General features: G+C 46.9%; 1 long non-coding RNA gene across 1 annotated transcript in view; it reads right to left on the bottom strand.

Annotated features, from left to right (window-relative positions):
* LOC137537328 (uncharacterized) overlaps positions 1-17,934 on the bottom strand; it is a 93,642-nt gene that overhangs the window by 51,892 nt on the left and 23,816 nt on the right. Inside the window, exons 3-4 of the long non-coding RNA XR_011024595.1 lie at positions 5,250-5,311; positions 4,052-4,101 (exon numbers count right to left, since the gene is read on the bottom strand). This is a non-coding gene — a long non-coding RNA (uncharacterized lncRNA). The remainder of the gene's footprint in view (positions 1-4,051; positions 4,102-5,249; positions 5,312-17,934) is intronic.

Here is a 17,934-nt window from a genome sequence, read left to right as displayed (position 1 = left end):
ATATTAAACTGTCATTAACTTCAGAGCGACTGCAGATGGAATCAGCAACTAGTTTGGGTGCAAACCAAACTATGCAAGCAAATGCATGTAATGACATCAAAAACTGCTTGTCTTCAGTCAAACTGCAGCCAACAATACATGCTGCAGACATGATCATAACAGCCATAAATCAGATGGTTTAAAGTTCTCAATCCAGAGAGTTCTCCTTCAACCAGAGATCAATCTCATAAGCCCATGTATAGCATATATCCCCACAATAAATGCATGTTCTGCTGAATAAGTCCATTGCGGGATCCTTAAATATGCAGAAGAACCTGTGCTAGATTGTATCAAGCTCCACCAAAGACAGCCGACTAGCCGCTATATCCGTAGGAATCACCCTTTTTATGTGCAGATGCTTTCGCTGACAGTTACTGCGCAGTTAAACTGCCGCCACAAGCAGGTCACAAGGCGTTTCCAGTAATGTCAAACTGCATAGCCTGTTGCATGATATAGTGAATGCCTTAATAAGCAGCTATACATGCAGTGCCATCATAGGATCAGTGTCCATATATGCTGTCCATGCATGTTGGAGGTAACAAAAAGTACGCTGGAATCACTTATCTGATCCAATAGTGCGCTGTAGTCCATAGGCTGCGTGCGGATTCCGCAAGGAGCTGCTAGTAACGGCTTCCAGATGGCGGCAAGTAAAGACTCCCACATGTGGTAATGGCGGCGGCTCACATAAGTCAGACCCGGCTCAAAGATGCTGTAGTGTGTAGCATGACTTCTACGCGTTTCGCCCCGCCCACCGGAGCTTCATCAGGACGTGCTACATCATCACGCCTGCTGTGCCAAAGCTCCCTCAATTTATATCACTTGGTCTAAATTGCCTATAATCCAAAAAGACCCCATCTAGTGGTGAGAGCTGAGCAACAGCTGGCGATGCATTATGGAGACATCTTGTGGTCAAAAAGAGGTACTACAGACCCCTTCATCGGAGTGATGAAGGACGGGGGAAGCCTCGGTAGGATCCAGAGGCTTCCACCTCCCAAGGCAAGTATCCCCTAGACAGATTTTTTTTTATTACAGGTTTTCTTTAACATTGTGTTTACAAATGAGATCTCTGCTGTGGCAGTCAGATGACATAGCTAAGGAATCAAATTACTACTTGTGATTAGTCACAGCTAGGGGAGAATTAGACAGGCTAAACTCTCTAAATACCTACAGGGTGCATTTCTCTGTTTTCTTCTGTCATGTGCAAGACTTCAGGTCTACTTTAACCCTCTGGGGGATAATCCCGAGCTGAGCTCGGGGTAAGCCGCCACGGAGGATTTCTCAGGCCCTGGTGGGCCGATTTGCACAATTTGTATTTTGTTGCACGCAGCTAGCACTTTGCTAGCTGCGTGTATATACCGATCGCCGCCGCTCCGCGCTGATTCGCCGCTACCCGCCGTGCCGCGCCGCTCCCCCCCCCCAGACCCCGTGCGCAGCCTGGCAATCAGTGCCAGGCAGCGCTGAGGGGTGGATCGGGACTCCCTCTGACGTCATGACGTCGTTGACGTCGATGACGTCATCCCGATCGTCGCCATGGCGACGGGGGAAGCCAAACAGGAAATCCCGTTCTGAACGGGATTTCCTGTTTGCTTTGATTGCCGGAGGTGATCGGAGGGGTGGGGGGATGCCGCTGCACAGCGGCTATCATGTAGCGAGCCCTGGGCTCCCTACATGATTTAAAAAATACATTTTTTTAAAAATAGTGCTGCGCCACCTCCTGGGCGATATAATTGTATCCCTCAGGAGGTTAAAGGGGGGTGGGGATGATTTGGGGATGTGGGTGGTAATAATAGTTCTTGTTTGGATTGGGGCTGTTTGCACACACATCTTATGGGAAGAGGGGGAATAAAGTAACACTTCTATATCGGGGGCACAAAGCAAAGGTTTTTTATAACGGCTATCTGCAGGGGAAGAGGCTTTTGTACATGGTGCATATTGTGTGGACTATATACTAATCTGCAATGCATTAAATTCTGCTTTACCAATAACGAAAAATTTGAGAGGGTGAAGTAACAGCGCATGTCAGTGGTATGCACTGAAGGTCCTTTCTCACCGAATCCAATGCGTTCCATCACAATGGACAACATAATCGGACTCCAATGCGATGTAGTGGTATTTTTATGGTCCGTTCACATCTAGTGCAGTGCAGCAAGTTCCACTGAAGTAATACAGAGCATGTTGTGCATTTACCCGACGCATTCTGCATTTACAGTGGCAGTGAAGCATGTTTTCATTGTATTGTATGCTTCACTGCATGGTCCCAACACACATCTATCGCAGAGACTTTTTTGCCACTGTTGTGTTGGGACCCTATTACAATGCGCATAGTGTGGAAAGACCCAAAGAACCAACTCCCAGCATGCATTGTGGGGGTGAAAGGCATGCTGGGAGTTTCAGAATTCTGCAGCTGCAGTCTCGCCTTGGGGAATATGGCTGATCCTGTATAGACAAGGGGGCCAGAGGAGCAGCACCCCTTAGGCAACTAAGGGCTGATTCACACAGGCGGTAAACGCGGTGGTTTCAGCAGGCCATAAAAGGTATCTACTGCCATTCTATTCAAATAAATGGAAGTGCTTTTTAAACAGTGGCAGCTTTTGGTGGTGTTGTCTCGTCTTGAACGCTACATGAAGCATCCAGCATTGGCTGCAGCCTTGTACTCTAATCTACACTCATTATTCCCCACCCACCACCTCCTACCCTCTGTGGCCTATTTGTGGGGTGATGGTTGTTGCAGCCACTTACCACCCCCTCCTCCCATTCTGTTCAGTGGTTGGGAAAAGGGGGGGGGAGGGGAGGTCATGGCCCACAAAGTAAAGGGGTCACTGAAATGAATATGAGGGGTGTTTTGAGGGTGGGTTGCCTTTCTTAATCCCAGATGGAGTGATGGGGAAAAAAGCAATTTGAGAAAACCAGCTAAAACTAATCAGTCAGTTCATTGAAAACTGGAAACTAGTGTGTTTTAGTTATAGCTACCTGCTTATTCTTTATATTATCAGACACTTGGTGGCCCTTCTTGTGACCGGTCTCCCCTCTGTACTGCAGCTGTCCACCCCCCCCCCCCCCCCTCCCATTCACATATCTGACTGGTTCTAGTCAGAGCAGGACGCATGCCCTGTCCACAACATGCACCCCCATGGATCATGTCCCCAAACAGCTTTGCACAGCAGCCATGGCTAAGTGCATCATGAGCATGCATGACTCCGAGTCATTAGAAACCACGCATGCCCAGTATGTTCCCGGCAGTGGTTGCTATGCACGGCCATGTGGAGGAGGAGCACAAAAGAGAGACCAGCCACAAGAAGGGACCACACAGTGTGATAACCTAGCAGGCCGTTTGCTATTATTTTCATCACTCCCGCCTGAACACTTCCCTTGCCAGCCAACCAGAGTAGCAACCAGTGCTGTCCCCGTATGCGGGCTGCTGGGGTGTAGGAGGAGCTGAGCTGTGAGTGAAGAAGTTGAATCCATTGAGAGACGTGCAGAGGGACAGCACAACCAGAATGACAAGATAAAGAATGAAGAGGACGACGACTGCATCAAGCTCTCCAGCCAGCCTCCACCACTGCCTTCCAGACCAGTCCACCATCTCCCCACTCCATGCCCAAGAGAGTTAAAGGACACCCGAAGCGAAAATAAACGAATGAAAACAACTATTGTATCTATCTTCCTTCTCCTAAAAATGACTTAAGATATATTTTACAGTTTTATTTATGTTTAAATTTACTTTTTAAATTTTACTGTTTTGTTTTTTTTTTTCTTCAATGACACATTCATTGAAGTATGCCAAAGCTAAAATCTATGAGCTATTGACCCTTTGTATCTCTTTCCTGCTCTCAGAAGCCATTTTCTGCTAGGAAGGGGTTTTATAGTTGGAATTTCCTATCAGTGAGGGTCATACTGTAGTCACTTCCTGTCTGAGTCAGTCACTTACATACCTGATATTTAACTCTTTCAGGCAGAGAATGAAAAAAAAGGAATGCAGCATAGTTATTTGTATGCTAGGCACTGTACATACCCATGTCTGTCTCATGTCACACGTCACTTCGGGTATCCTTTAAGGCAGTGCTGAAATATAATGCAAAATATATACAAATGTATACAAAATACTGACACATTGGGCACAATTGTCACATTCTTCACTTAGGGGTGTGCTCAACTTTTGTTGCTAGTGGTTTGGACATGAATGGCTACGTGTTGAGTTATTTTGATGGAACGGCATATTTACACCATTATACATGCTGTACGCTGACTACATTACATCAAAGTGCCATATCTTCAGTATCGTCGCATAAAAAGATTTCATAAAATATTTTATAAAAAAAAGGAGGGTGTACTCAGTTTTGTTATAAAGATGTCAAAATACTCAGAGTTAAAAAGATGTTCGTATTCCTTCATTAACCAGTATGTAATCTGGACAAACGAAGAGGTGCACAATGTAATTGTATGTAACAATAACAATAATATTTATATAGCGCTTTTCTCCCTGGGGACTCAAAGCGCTAGGATCCTGCATTATGCAGTCTCAAAGGCTCGGGAAAAGAGGTGAGTTTTTAGCCTTTTTTAACCACCCTGGCGTTCTATTAAGATCGCCAGGGCAGCTGCATGAGGGTTTTTTTTAAATAAAAAAAAAACTATTTCATGCAGCCAACTGAAAGTTGGCTGCATGAAAGCCCACTAGATGGCGCTCCGGAGGCGTTCTTCTGATCGCCTCCGGCGGCCAAAAGTAACACGGAAGGCCGCAATGAGCGGCCTTCCGTGTTTTGTTTACTACGTCGCCATGGCGACGAGCGGAGTGACGTCATGGACGTCAGCCGACGTCCTGACGTCTGCCGCCTCCGATCCAGCCCTTAGCGCTGGCCGGAACTATTTGTTCCGGCTGCGCAGGGCTCAGGCGGCTGGGGGGACCCTCTTTCGCCGCTGCTCGCGGCGGATCGCCGCAGAGCGGCGGCGATCGGGCAGCACACGCAGCTGGCAAAGTGCCGGCTGCGTGTGCTGCTCTTTATTTGATCAAAATCGGCCCAGCAGGGCCTGAGCGGCACCCTCTGGCGGTAATGGACGAGCTGAGCTCGTCCATACCGCTAAGGTGGTTAAAGCTGTCCAGAGAAGGAGCCTCTCGTACTGATTGTGGAAGTGAGTTCCATAGAGTAGGGGCTGCATAGGAAAAGGCCCGAGCACCAAATGTTAAGTGTAGAGTCTTGGTAGATAATACTAACCCCAGTTCTGCAATCTTCTTCCAGATACCTGGCTCCATTTTTGGCTTTGGAGCATTGTAGACCTGAGGACACAACACAGACATTGAAATAAGCAGAGCTTACAATGTGACATGAAAAAATACCACAAATGTTAAAAAAAATAAAGTTTCCAATGGTTGTCAGAAGGTGGGTACCCTCTTATAGCCCCTTTCCACTGTGAAAATTTTTAGATTAATAAATATGCTGTAAATCTGATCACGATTCACAGTGATTTCTAAGTGCAATTTCCTATATGTTGCCACGTGATTTTTCATACAACCGTCACTATGTATGGCTAAAGATGGCCCGAACGGTTCGCCGGCGAACGGTTCCAGGCGAACTTTCGGTGGTTCGCCCCCATAGTGCACCACTAGGGTCAACTTTGACCCTCTACATCACAGTCAGCAGGCACATTGTAGCCACTCCCTTGTGGAGTGGCACGATTTGTGGACATTCAACGGTGAAACAACTTGCCAGTGAGATGCTTGATATGTGATAGCCTGACTCTCTGGAATTCGACCCTGGTCATGCTCTCTCGCCTGCTAGAACAGGAGAAAGCCGTCACCCAGTACCTGTACAATTACAGTAAAAGGACACAATCTGGGGAGATGGGGATGTTCTGGCACAACAACTGGACACTGATGCGAAATGCATGCAGGCTCATGCGGCCGTTTGAGGAGGTGACCAACCTGGTGAGTCACAGTGAAGGCACCATCAGCGACTTGATCCCGTACGCTTAACTCCTGGAGCGTGCCGTGCGTAGGGTGGTGGATAAAGCTGTGGTGGAGCGTGAACAGGAACAGTTACGGGAGGAGCAGTTGTGGGAGCAATTTTCATCAAAACAAGATATTTCCTCAACGCCTGCGGCAGCACAGGGGGTTGAGGAGGAAGAGTCGTGTGGGGAAGAGGAGTCAGACTCGGATGATGAGGAAGGTGTTTCTTTGGAGGAGGAGGAGGAGGTGTCGGCAGAAGAACAACTGCAGCAGAAGTCCAAAGGTGTTAGCGCTTCTACGGTATCCCGGGGTGACGTTTCACACAACTCTCTCTCCTCTGTCCCTCTGCAAGGTTCCAGGAGGAGGAGGACTTACCAGATGTCACTGAGGAAGAGCAAGAGGAGATGGATAGTACGTCTGGATCCAACTTTGTGCAGATGGCTTTTTTTAATGCTTGTAGTGAAGAGATTGAACCATCCGGCACTGCATATCCAGGTTAAGGCTCCGTGCCTCAGAAGAAGCTCAGTTCAGAGCGAAACAGCTGTCAGGCGGACCGCTGCTCCCACACTACCCCACAGCTAAGAACAGGAAGGGTATGTCATTGCATAAGTACAATTGATGGAGTTGTCTGTATGAATGGACTAATGGATACAATAAATGAATATTATGCTTAACCTGGATATGCAGTGCCGGATGGTTCAATCTCTTCACTACATGCATATTTGATGTTTACTTCAGCATCCTGTGCACGCATAAGGTGAATACCCTGATCCCTCCCGATCTAAATGTCATCTTCAAGCCAATCCCATAACCGCAGTGCCAGTCTGCTTTGTTTTTCCTTTTGCCTTTTTTTAATGCTGTCCAGCCTATTGATGGACCCCCGTATAAAAAAAACCTCAAGGGAAATGAGCTGTACTGGGTGGCCACACTACTAGACCCTCGGTATAGGCACAAAGTGGCGGACGTTACCAACTCACCTGAAGGCAGAAAGGATGCAGCACATGCAGAACAAGCTGGCAACTATGCTTTACAATGCGTTTAAGGGTGATGTCACAGCACAATGCAATAAAGGTACCGCTGCCAGTAATCCTCCTCCCATGTCCACGCAGGCAAGGACAGGGCGCTCCAGCGATCTCATGGTGATGTTGGACATGCGGACATTCTTTAGTCCAACGCCTCGCCTTAGCCCTTCCGGATCCACCCTCCACCAATGCCTGGACCGGCAGGTAGCCGACTACCTGGCCTTAAGTGTGGATGTAGACACTGTGAGCAGCGGAGAACCCTTGGACTACTGGGTGCACAGGCTCGACCTGTGGCCAGAGCTGTCCCAATTTGCCATCCAACTTCTGTCTTGCCCTGCCTCAAGCATCCTGTCATAAAGGACCTTCAGCGCAGCTGGAGGCATTGTCACTGAGAAGAGAAGTCACCTAAGTCACAAAAGTGTTCAGTACCTCACCTTTATCAAAATGAATGAGGCATGGATGCCGGAGGGCTACTGCCCACCCGAAGACTAAGTCAGTCCCCACACACAGCATCTCTGCCTGCACGCCGTGTGACTGCCTGCCCCAAGACTAAGTCACTCCCCACACAGCACCTCTGCCCACAGGCCGCTTGACTGCCTTCTCCGCCACCACCAACAGGGTCCAGGACTCCAGACGGATTCCTGAATTTTTAAGGCTGCTGCTAGCAGCGGCCGCTAGAATACTTTTTCTGGTGCGTGTACATGCCTGCCTAATTTTTCTGGCTGCACTGCAGCTGCAACAACAAAACAAAAGGCATGAACATGTGCCCATTCCCCTTCGTGATCATTACCTTGCCGCTGTGAAGGGGCTTGCAAATCACAATGAAGCAATGACCGCCAGCTATAGGAGTGTCTCGAGGGGTGGCACACCAACGATAATAAGGTTGTTGCTTCATTGTGGACAGACACTGTTCTGTCATTACAGCTACCTCAGCCCGGCGACCATATGGGCTGGAAAGCCGTCATCACCTGCACTCTCGTCATGGTATGCACCAGTCCAGCACGGCCGTCACTACACAAACAGCTGTTTGCAGTCAGTGCATACCTTTCACTTGAATGGATGGCAGACTTGCCCTCCATAACAGATTCTTGTTAAAGGTAGTACAGTCTATCAGTGTCATACAGCAGGGCCTCGGAAGTCGTCCTGTATTTTTATTTTTGGTCACTACCTCGGGACGTGCATGCCATGGCAGTGCTAGGAATGGTCCGCTGGACTTCATCCTACTAGGTTTGAGCAACAGTTCAGAGAGCAGGTATCCATGGTCGCAATCCCCAGATATTCATTTGAATGTTAATAGCATCAAGCACAATTCATGATGCAAAAACAGTGATGCTTTGCGCCTTAAACTGATACTTTAATTCCTCAAACAATTCCCAACGCAATAATTCCAGCAGTGTCCACACTATTCCAGCAGAGTGTCCAGATCACAACTCAATCGCAGTTGGTGAATCAGTTAGAACTCTTGAGTATGGAATATGCCCCTTTGTTTCCTCCCCACTACCCTCTAGATTGTAAGCTCGCAAGGGCAGGGACCTCCTCCTAGTGTTTCTCATACTGCTGTAATTTTATCATATGTATATGTACCAACTACATATCAACTATGTATGTATCTGTATTTATTCTATTCAATGTCATGACTGTACAGTGTCTTGTATTTCTTATGTATATTTGTTCCCCATTATTTGTTTGTACTATGTACAGCGCTACGGAAGATGTTGGCGCTATATAAATAAAAAATATTAATAATAATAATAATAATATGCCACCATGAAGCGTGTACAAAAGCAAGCGATGCAGCATATGTAAGCACAAGACATTGCGGCCCAGAGACAAACGAGCTATTGTTGTAAAGCAGAAGTCTCTCACCCATCCGCAGTGAGCACTGGGTGGATGACACACGGTGGACCTCCGTGTGCAGCTACACGCTGATGCAGGTGGCATGGACGTCATTGTCACGTGGTACCCGGAAGGAAACGCCTCTGTATAGGTAGCCAAAAAAAGGTAACTCAGTATACATAGCTAGGATTAGATGCTTCTGTATAGATAGTCAGGAATGGGTACCTCCGTATACATAGCTAGGATTAGATGCCTCTGTATAGCTAGTCAGGAATAGGTAACTTAGTATACATAGCCAGGATTAGATGCCTCTGTCTAGATAGTCAGGAATAGGTACCTCAGTATAGATAGTCAGGATTAGATGCCTCTTTATAGGTAGCCAGGATTAGATGCCTCCGTATAGATAGTCAGGATTAGATGCCTCTGTATAGATAGTCAGGCCCATTTCCACTTGTGCGGTGTGAAAAAATTTGCATGCGGTTGTATGCAAATTTTAATGCGAATTCGCATGAATTGACGCTGTATGCGAATTTAACCATGGCAGTGCCTGTGTGCTTTTCAATTGATTCCATGCGAATTTGCGTGCTATTTCGCATGGAAATTCGCATACACCCGTATAGCGGTATGCAAATTCTGATGGCTTTGCCACGCAAATTTTTGACGCGGACGAAAATGCTCAGAAATCCTGACAAGTGGAAACAGTCCCATCCACTTGTATTGGCTATGCGAATTGGCTTGCGGCAAACGCATGCGAATTCGCGATAGTGGAAATGGGCCCTTAGGAATAGGTACCTCAGTATACATAGCCAGGATTAGATGCTTCTGTATAGATAGTTAGCAATAGGTACCTCAGTATATATAGTCAGGATTAGATGCCTCTGTATAGATCAGGCATGGGCAAACTTGGCCCTCTAGCTGTTAAGGAACTACAAGTCACAAAAGCAAGCGATGCAGCATGTGTAAGCACAAGACATTGCGGCCGAGACAAACGAAACTACCGTTGAAAAGCAGAAGTCTCTCACCCATCCGCTGGACAACCGCTCTGTATAAATAGTCCTCTGCCTCTGTATAGATAGTCTGGATTAGATGCCTCTGTATAGATAGTCTGGATTAGATGGCTCTGTATAGGTAGCAAGGATTAGATGCCTCTGTATAGGGAGCTAGGATTAGATGCCTCTGTATAGGTAGCCAGGATTAGATGCCTCTGTATAGATAGTCAGGATTAGATGCTTCTGTATAGGTAGTCTGGATTAGATGCCTCTGTACAGATAGTCCGGATTAGATGTCTCTGTATAGGTAGCCAAGATTAGATGCCTCTGTATAGTCAGGATTAGATGCCTCTGTATAGGGAGCTAGGATTAGATGCCTCTGTATAGGGAGTCCGGATTAGATGCCTCTGTATAGGGAGCTAGGATTAGATGCCTCTGTATAGATAGTCAGTATTAGGTGCCTCTGTATAGGTAGCCAGGATTACATGCCTCTGTATAGCTAGCCAGGATTAGATGCCTCTGTATAGGTAGCCAGGATTAGATGCCACTGTATAGATAGTCAGGATTAGATGCCTCAGTATAGATAGTCAGGATGGATTAGATGCCTCTGTATAGGTAGTCAGGATTAGATGCCTCTGTATAGGTAGTCAGGATTAGATGCCTCTGTATAGATAGTCCGGATTAGATGTCTCTGTATAGGTAGCCAAGATTAGATGCCTCTGTATAGTCAGGATTAGATGCCTCTGTATAGGGAGCTAGGATTAGATGCCTCTGTATAGGGAGTCCGGATTAGATGCCTCTGTATAGGGAGCTAGGATTAGATGCCTCTGTATAGATAGTCAGTATTAGGTGCCTCTGTATAGGTAGCCAGGATTAGATGCCTCTGTATAGGTAGCCAGGATTAGATGCCTCTGTATAGGTAGCCAGGATTAGATGCCACTGTATAGATAGTCAGGATTAGATGCCTCAGTATAGATAGTCAGGATTAGATGCCTCAGTATAGGTAGTCAGGATTAGATGCTTCTGTATAGGTAGTCAGGATTAGATGCCTCTGTATAGATAGTCCGGATTAGATGTCTGTATAGATCAGTGCTGTCCAACTGGCGGCCCGTGGGCCGCATCCGGCCCGCCAGGCCACCTGCTGCCGCCCGCTCGTCTCCCTGGGATGCAGGCATGGCTTGCGCTATCGGCGCCATGCCTGCTCCCTCTTATTGTGGCCTCTCCTCTGTCCCCCCGCTGCCGCTGCCTCACAGATCAGACCTCACAGATCGCGGCGACTGAGGTAAACAGAGGGCGCATGGTACCCGCACGGAGTACGTCACATGCGGAAGTGAATCATTACTCACTTCCGCATGTGACGTTCTGCCGCGCGGGTGTCATGCGCGCGCTCTGCTTGCTTCAGTCGCCGCGATCTGTGAGGTCTGATCTGTGAGGCAGCAGCAGCATCGTCAGCAGGGACACAGGAGAGGCCAGCGGGGACACCGGAGAGGCCAGCGGGGACACCGGAGAGGCCAGCGGGGACACCGGAGAGGCCCGCGGGGACACAGAGGTAACGGGCTCGCTACTGGTGGGGGCACCTGTCACTAGCTGGGGGGGCTCCTGTCACTATCTAACTGGGGGGGCTCCTGTCACTATCTAACTGGGGGGGCACCTGTCACTATCTAACTGGGGGGGCATCTGTCACTAACGGGGGGGGGACACCTGTCAATATCTAGCTGGGGGGGGGCACCTGTCACTATCTAAGTGGGGGGCACCTGTCACTATCTAACTAGGGGGGGCACCTGTCACTATCTAGCTGGGGGGGCACCTGTCACTATCTAAGTGGGGGGCACCTGTCACTATCTAAGTGGGGGGCACCTGTCACTATCTAGCTGGGGGGGGCTCCTGTCACTATCTAAGTGGGGGGCACCTGTCACTATCTAACTAGGGGGGGCACCTGTCACTATCTAGCTGGGGGGGCACCTGTCACTATCTAAGTGGGGGGCACCTGTCACTATCTAGCTGGGGGGGCACCTGTCACTATCTAGCTGGGGGGGAACCTGTCACTATCTAAGTGGGGGGCACCTGTCACTATCTAGCTGGGGGGGCACCTGTCACTATCTAAGTGGGGGGCACCTGTCACTATCTAAGTGGGGGGCACCTGTCACTATCTAAGTGGGGGGCAGCTGCCACTATCTAAGTGGGGGGCACCTGTCACTATCTAGCTTGGGGGGGGGGGGCTCCTGTCACTATCTAGCTGGGGGAGTGCTCCTGTCACTATCTAACCTGGGGGGGGACACCTGTCACTACCTCAACTGGGGGGACACCTGCTGAATTTGTCTTGTTGGGGGCCTCATGATTTGTTGGGGGCATCACGATTGCTGAATTTGTCTTGTTGGGGGCCTCATGATTGCTGAATTTGTCTTGTTGGGGGTCACATGATTGCGAACTGTGAGACTATGAAAAAGCTGAATCGTCATCATGAGACAATAGCATTAAACCTACTTTTTTAGCTTTTTAAAACGGAAAATAAAACTGGGAGGTTTTAAAAAAAAACACATTTTTCAGGAGTAGGATGGATGATATTGTTTATCTTCACAGTTTATTTTCAACTTGGATTTTCCATAATGTTCATGTATGAGTTAAAACGTTTGTATGTAGTTTAAATTGCTGTTGCCACTTTGACTTTTGGGTTGCAGTTTGGACACTCGGCCTCCAAAAGGTTCACCACCACTGTCCTAATCTAATGTCCCACATTGCTAAGTTCATGTAAATTTGTCTCCACCCGTGGCCACACCCGCATTCTGGTCCATGGCCACACCCATTTTTCGCCGCTCAATGGAACCCTCGTGTTTTCTGGCGCGCGTAGCGCGCCACACAACCTCACCACTATTTTAAATTGCATTTTGTGAAAAGTGCTGCCAATCTAATTATCCTTTAATTGCATTTTTTCCGGGGGGGGGGGGGCTGCGGCTCTAGCAAGAACCTTCGGCCCTCCACCATGGGGTCTGAAAAAAAAATGGCCCTCCATGCCCATGAAGTTGGACAGCACTGGTATAGATAGTCCGGATTAGATGTCTCTGTATAGGTAGCCAAGATTAGATGCCTCTGTATAGTCAGGATTAGATGCCTCAGTATAGGTAGTCAGGATTAGATGCTTCTGTATAGGTAGTCAGGATTAGATGCCTCTGTATAGATAGTCAGGATTAGATGCCGCTGTATAGATAGTCCGGTTTAGATGCCTCTGTATAGATAGTCTGGATTAGATGCCTCTGTATATATAGTCAGGATTAGATGCCTCTGTATATATAGTGAGGATTAGATGCCTCTGTATAGGTAGTCAGGATTAGATGCCTCTGTATAGATAGTCCGGATTAGATGTCTCTGTATAGATAGTCCGTATTAGATGCCTCTGTACAGATAGTCAGGATTAGATGCCTCTGTATATATAGTCAGGATTAGATGCCTCTGTATAGGTAGCCAGGATTAGATGCCTCAGTATAGATAGTCAGGATTGATCCCTCAGTATAGATAGTCAGGATTGATGCCTCTGTATAGGTAGTCAGGATTAGATGCCTCTGTATATATAGTCAGGATTAGATGCCACTGTATAGGTAGTCAGGATTAGATGCCTCTGTATAGATAGTCCGGATTAGATGTCTCTGTATAGGTAGCCAGAATTAGATGCATCTGTATAGTCAGAATTTGATGCCTCTATATAGATAGTCAGGATTAGATGCCTTTGTATAGATAGTCCGGATTAGATTCCTCTTTATAGGTAGCCAGGATCAGATGCCTCTGTACAGATAGCCCAGATTAGATGCCTCTGCACAGGTAGCCAGGATTAGATGCTTCTGTATAGATAGTTAGCAATAGGTACCTCAGTATATATAGTCAGGATTAGATGCCTCTGTATAGATAGTTAGCAATAGGTACCTCAGTATATATAGTCAGGATTAGATGCCTCTGTATAGATCAGGCATGGGCAAACTTGGCCCTCCAGCTGTTAAGGAACTACAAGTCTCACAATGCATTTGCCTTTATGAGTCATGACTGTGGCTGTCACACTTCTGCAATGCATTGTGGGATTTGAAGTTCCCTTAACAGCTGGAGGGCCAAGTTTGCCCATGCCTGGTATCAGAGGCGTTACTAGGGTTGGTGGCACCCGGTGCGAAAACTTGTGGTCTCCAGATCACAACTCAATCGCAGTTGTTGAATCAGTTAGAACTGAGTATGGAATATGCCACCATGAAGCGTGTACAAAAGCAAGCGATGCAGCATTTGTAAGCACAAGACATTGCGGCCCAGAGACAAATGAAGCTACCGTTGTAAAGCAGAAGTCGCTCACCCATCCGCTGGACAATCGCTCTGTATAGATAGTCCTCTGCCTCTGTATAGATAGTCTGGATTAGATGCCTCTGTATAGGTAGCCAGGATTAGATGGCTCTGTATAGGTAGTCAGGATTAGATGCCTCTGTATAGGTAGCAAGGATTAGATGCCTCTGTATAGGGAGCTAGGATTAGATGACTCTGTATCGATAGTCAGGATTAGGTGCCTCTGTATAGGTAGCCAGGATTAGATGCCTCTGTGAAGGTAGTCAGGATTAGATGCCTCTGTACAGATAGTCCGGATTAGATGTCTCTGTATAGGTAGCCGAGATTAGATGCCTCTGTATAGTCAGGATTAGATGCCTCTGTATAGGGAGCTAGGATTATATGCCTCTGTATAGGGAGTCCGGATTAGATGCCTCTGTATAGGGAGCTAGGATTAGATGCCTCTGTATAGATAGTCAGGATTAGGTGCCTCTGTATAGGTAGCCAGGATTAGATGCCTCTGTATAGGTAGCCAGGATTAGATGCCTCTGTATAGGTAGCCAGGATTAGATGCCACTGTATAGATAGGATTAGATGCCACTGTATAGATAGTCAGGATTAGATGCCTCTGTATAGGTAGTCAGGATTAGATGCCTCTGTATAGATAGTCTGGATTAGATGTCTCTGTATAGGTAGCCAGGATTAGATGCCTCTGTATAGTCAGGATTAGATGCCTCTGTATAGGTAGCCAGGATTAGATGCCTCTATATATATATATATATATATATATAGTCAGGATTAGATGCCTCTGTATAGATAGTCTGGATTAGATGCCTCTGTATAGGTAGCCAGGATTAGATGCCTCTGTATAGATAGTCAGGATTAAATGCCTCTGTATAGGTAGCCAGGATTAGATGGCTCTGTATAGGTAGCAAGGATTAGATGGCTCTGTATAGATAGTCAGGATTAGATACCTCTTTATAAGTAGCCAGGATTAGATGCTTCTGTACAAATAGCCCAGATTAGATGCCTCTGTATAGGTAGCTAGTATTAGATGCTTCTGTATAGGTAATTGAAAAAGGTAAGGGGAAAAAATAACACTCTAATGAGTGTGTATGTCCACCACTGTGCTGTCACTTTATTAGTGCATTAGAAAAAGTTAAAGTGCATAGTCAGACGGACATCTAGTAAAATATCTGACAGATTTGTCAAAATATTAAAAACAATATGGTCGGCCCATGCTGTAATGCCATTTACACACCACCTACAACTACCTGCCAGGAATGGTCCGCTGGACTACACCTACTAGCTATGAGCAACAGTTCAGAGAGCAGGTATCCCTGGTTGCAATTCCCAGATATTAATTTGGTAATAGCATCAAGCACAATTCATGATGGAAAAGCAATGATGCTTGGCACCTTAAACTGATGCTCTCATTCCTCAAACAATTGCAATTGCAATAATTCCGGCAGTGTCCGCACTATTCCAGCAGAGTGTCCAGATCACAACTCAATCGCAGTTGTTGAATCAGTTAGAACTCTTGAGTATGGAATATGCCACCATGAAACGTGTACAAAAGCAAGCGATGCAGCATGTATAAACACAAGACATTGTGGCCCAGAGACAAACAAAGCTACCGTTGTACAGCAGAAGTCTCTCACCCATCCGCTGGACAACCACTTCCTATCTGGTCTCAAGATGCTGCTAAATCCATAACACAGGGCTTCAGCTCAGAGCCGTATAGATAGTCTGGATTAGATGGCTCTGTATAGGTAGTCAGGATTAGATGCCTCTGTATAGGTAGTCAGGATTAGATGCCTCTGTATAGGTAGTCAGAATTAGATGCCTCTGTATAGGTAGTCCGGATTAGATGCCTCTGTATAGGTAGTCAGGATTTGATGCCTCTGTATAGGTAGTCAGGATTTGATGCCTCTGTATAGGTAGTCAGGATTTGATGCCTCTGTATAGGTAGTCAGGATTTGATGCCTCTGTATAGGTAGTCAGGATTTGATGCCTCTGTATAGGTAGTCAGGATTAGATGCCTCTGTATAGAGATAGTCAGGATTAGATGCCTCTGTATAGAAAGTCAGGATTAGATGCCTCTGTATAGAAAGTCAGGATTAGATGCCTCTGTATAGATAGTCAGGTTTAGATGCCTCTGTATAGATCAGGGGTGTCAAACTCAAATAGACGGAGGGCGGAAATTTAGAACTTAGACCAGGTCGAGGGCCAACAGTCATATCCCCCCCCCCCCCCCCCTCCCATTTGGAATGATCGCACAGACCTGACAGTGTACCGCATGTTATAGCTATGGTGAGACAATAAGAAAAAAAAAACACCCTCAGTATAGGTAGGTAGCCAGGTACAGCTGGAGTGTATAGGAAGCCAGGTATAGGTGCCCCAGTATAGTTTATTCAGGCATAGGTGCCCCATGTATAGGTTAGCCAGGTAAGTACTCCCAGTTCAGGTAGACATAGGTGCATCCAGTATAGGTTAGCTAGGTAGGTGCAACCCGTACAGGTTAGTAAGGCATAGGTGCCCCCAGTATAGGTTAGCCAAGTAGGTGCCCCCAGTATGGGTTAGTCAGGTAGGTGGCCCAGTATAGGTAGACCAGCATAGGTGCACCCAGTATAGGTTAGTCACGCATAGGTGCACCCAGTATAGGATAGCTAGGTAGTTGTCCCCAATACAGATTAGCTAGGTAGGTAGGTACCTCCTGTATAGATTAGCTAGGTAGGTTTCCCCAGTATAGGTTAGCTAGGTAGCTGTCCCCAGTATAGATTAGATAGGTAGCTGTCCCCTGTATAGATTAGATAGGTAGCTGAACTCTGTATAGGTTAGATAGGTAGCTGTCCTCTATATAGGTTAGATAGGTAGCTGTCCTCAGTATAGGTTACATAGGTAGCTGTCCCCTGTATAGACTAGATAGGTAGCAGTCCCCAGTATAGATTAGATAGGCAGCTGTCCCCTGTATAGACTAGATAGGTAGCTGTCCCCAGTAGAAATTAGCTAGGTAGCTGCCCCCCAGTATAGATTAGATAGGCAGCTGTCCCCTGTATACATTAGATAGGCAGCTGTCCCCTGTATAGACTAGATAGGTAGCTGTCCCCTGTATTGATTAGATAGGAAGCTGTCCCCTGTATAGATTAGATAGGCAGCTGTCCCCTGTACAGATTAGATAGGTAGCTGTCCCTTGTAATTTAGAGTAGATAGGTAGCTGTCCCTGGCCCTGTATAGAGTAGATAGGTAGCTATCCCGTTAGATTAGATAGGTAGCTGTCCCCTGTATAGATTAGATAGGCAGCTGTCCCCTTTATAGATTAGATAGGCAGCTGTCCCCTGTATAGATTAGATAGGTAGCTGTCCCCTGTATAGATTAGATAGGCAGCTGACCCCTGTAGATTAGATAGGTAGCTGTCCCCTGTATAGATTAGATAAGCAGCTGTCCCTTTTATAGATTAGATAGGTAGCTGTCCCCAAGTATAGATTAGATAGGCAGCTGTCCCCTATATAGATTAGCTAGGTAGCTGCCCCCAGTATAGATTAGATAGGTAGCTGTCCCCAGTACAGATTAGATAGGTAGCTGTCCCCCGTATAGATTAGATAGGCAGCTGTCCCCTGTATAGATTAGATAGGCAGCTCTCCCCTTTATAGATTAGATAGGCAGCTCTCCCCTTTATAGATTAGATAGGTAGCTGTCCCCAGTATAGATTAGATAGGCAGCTGTCCCCTGTATAGATTAGATAGGTAGCTGTCCCCCAGTATAGATTAGATAGGCAACTGTCCCCTGTATAGATTAGATAGGCAGCTGTCCC

Source organism: Hyperolius riggenbachi, chromosome 10 (genome assembly GCF_040937935.1).
Source record: "Hyperolius riggenbachi isolate aHypRig1 chromosome 10, aHypRig1.pri, whole genome shotgun sequence".
NCBI classification, from domain to species: domain Eukaryota; kingdom Metazoa; phylum Chordata; class Amphibia; order Anura; family Hyperoliidae; genus Hyperolius; species Hyperolius riggenbachi.
Note: the sequence above shows the minus strand (reverse complement) of the source record. Positions and strands in the feature narration are given on the sequence as shown.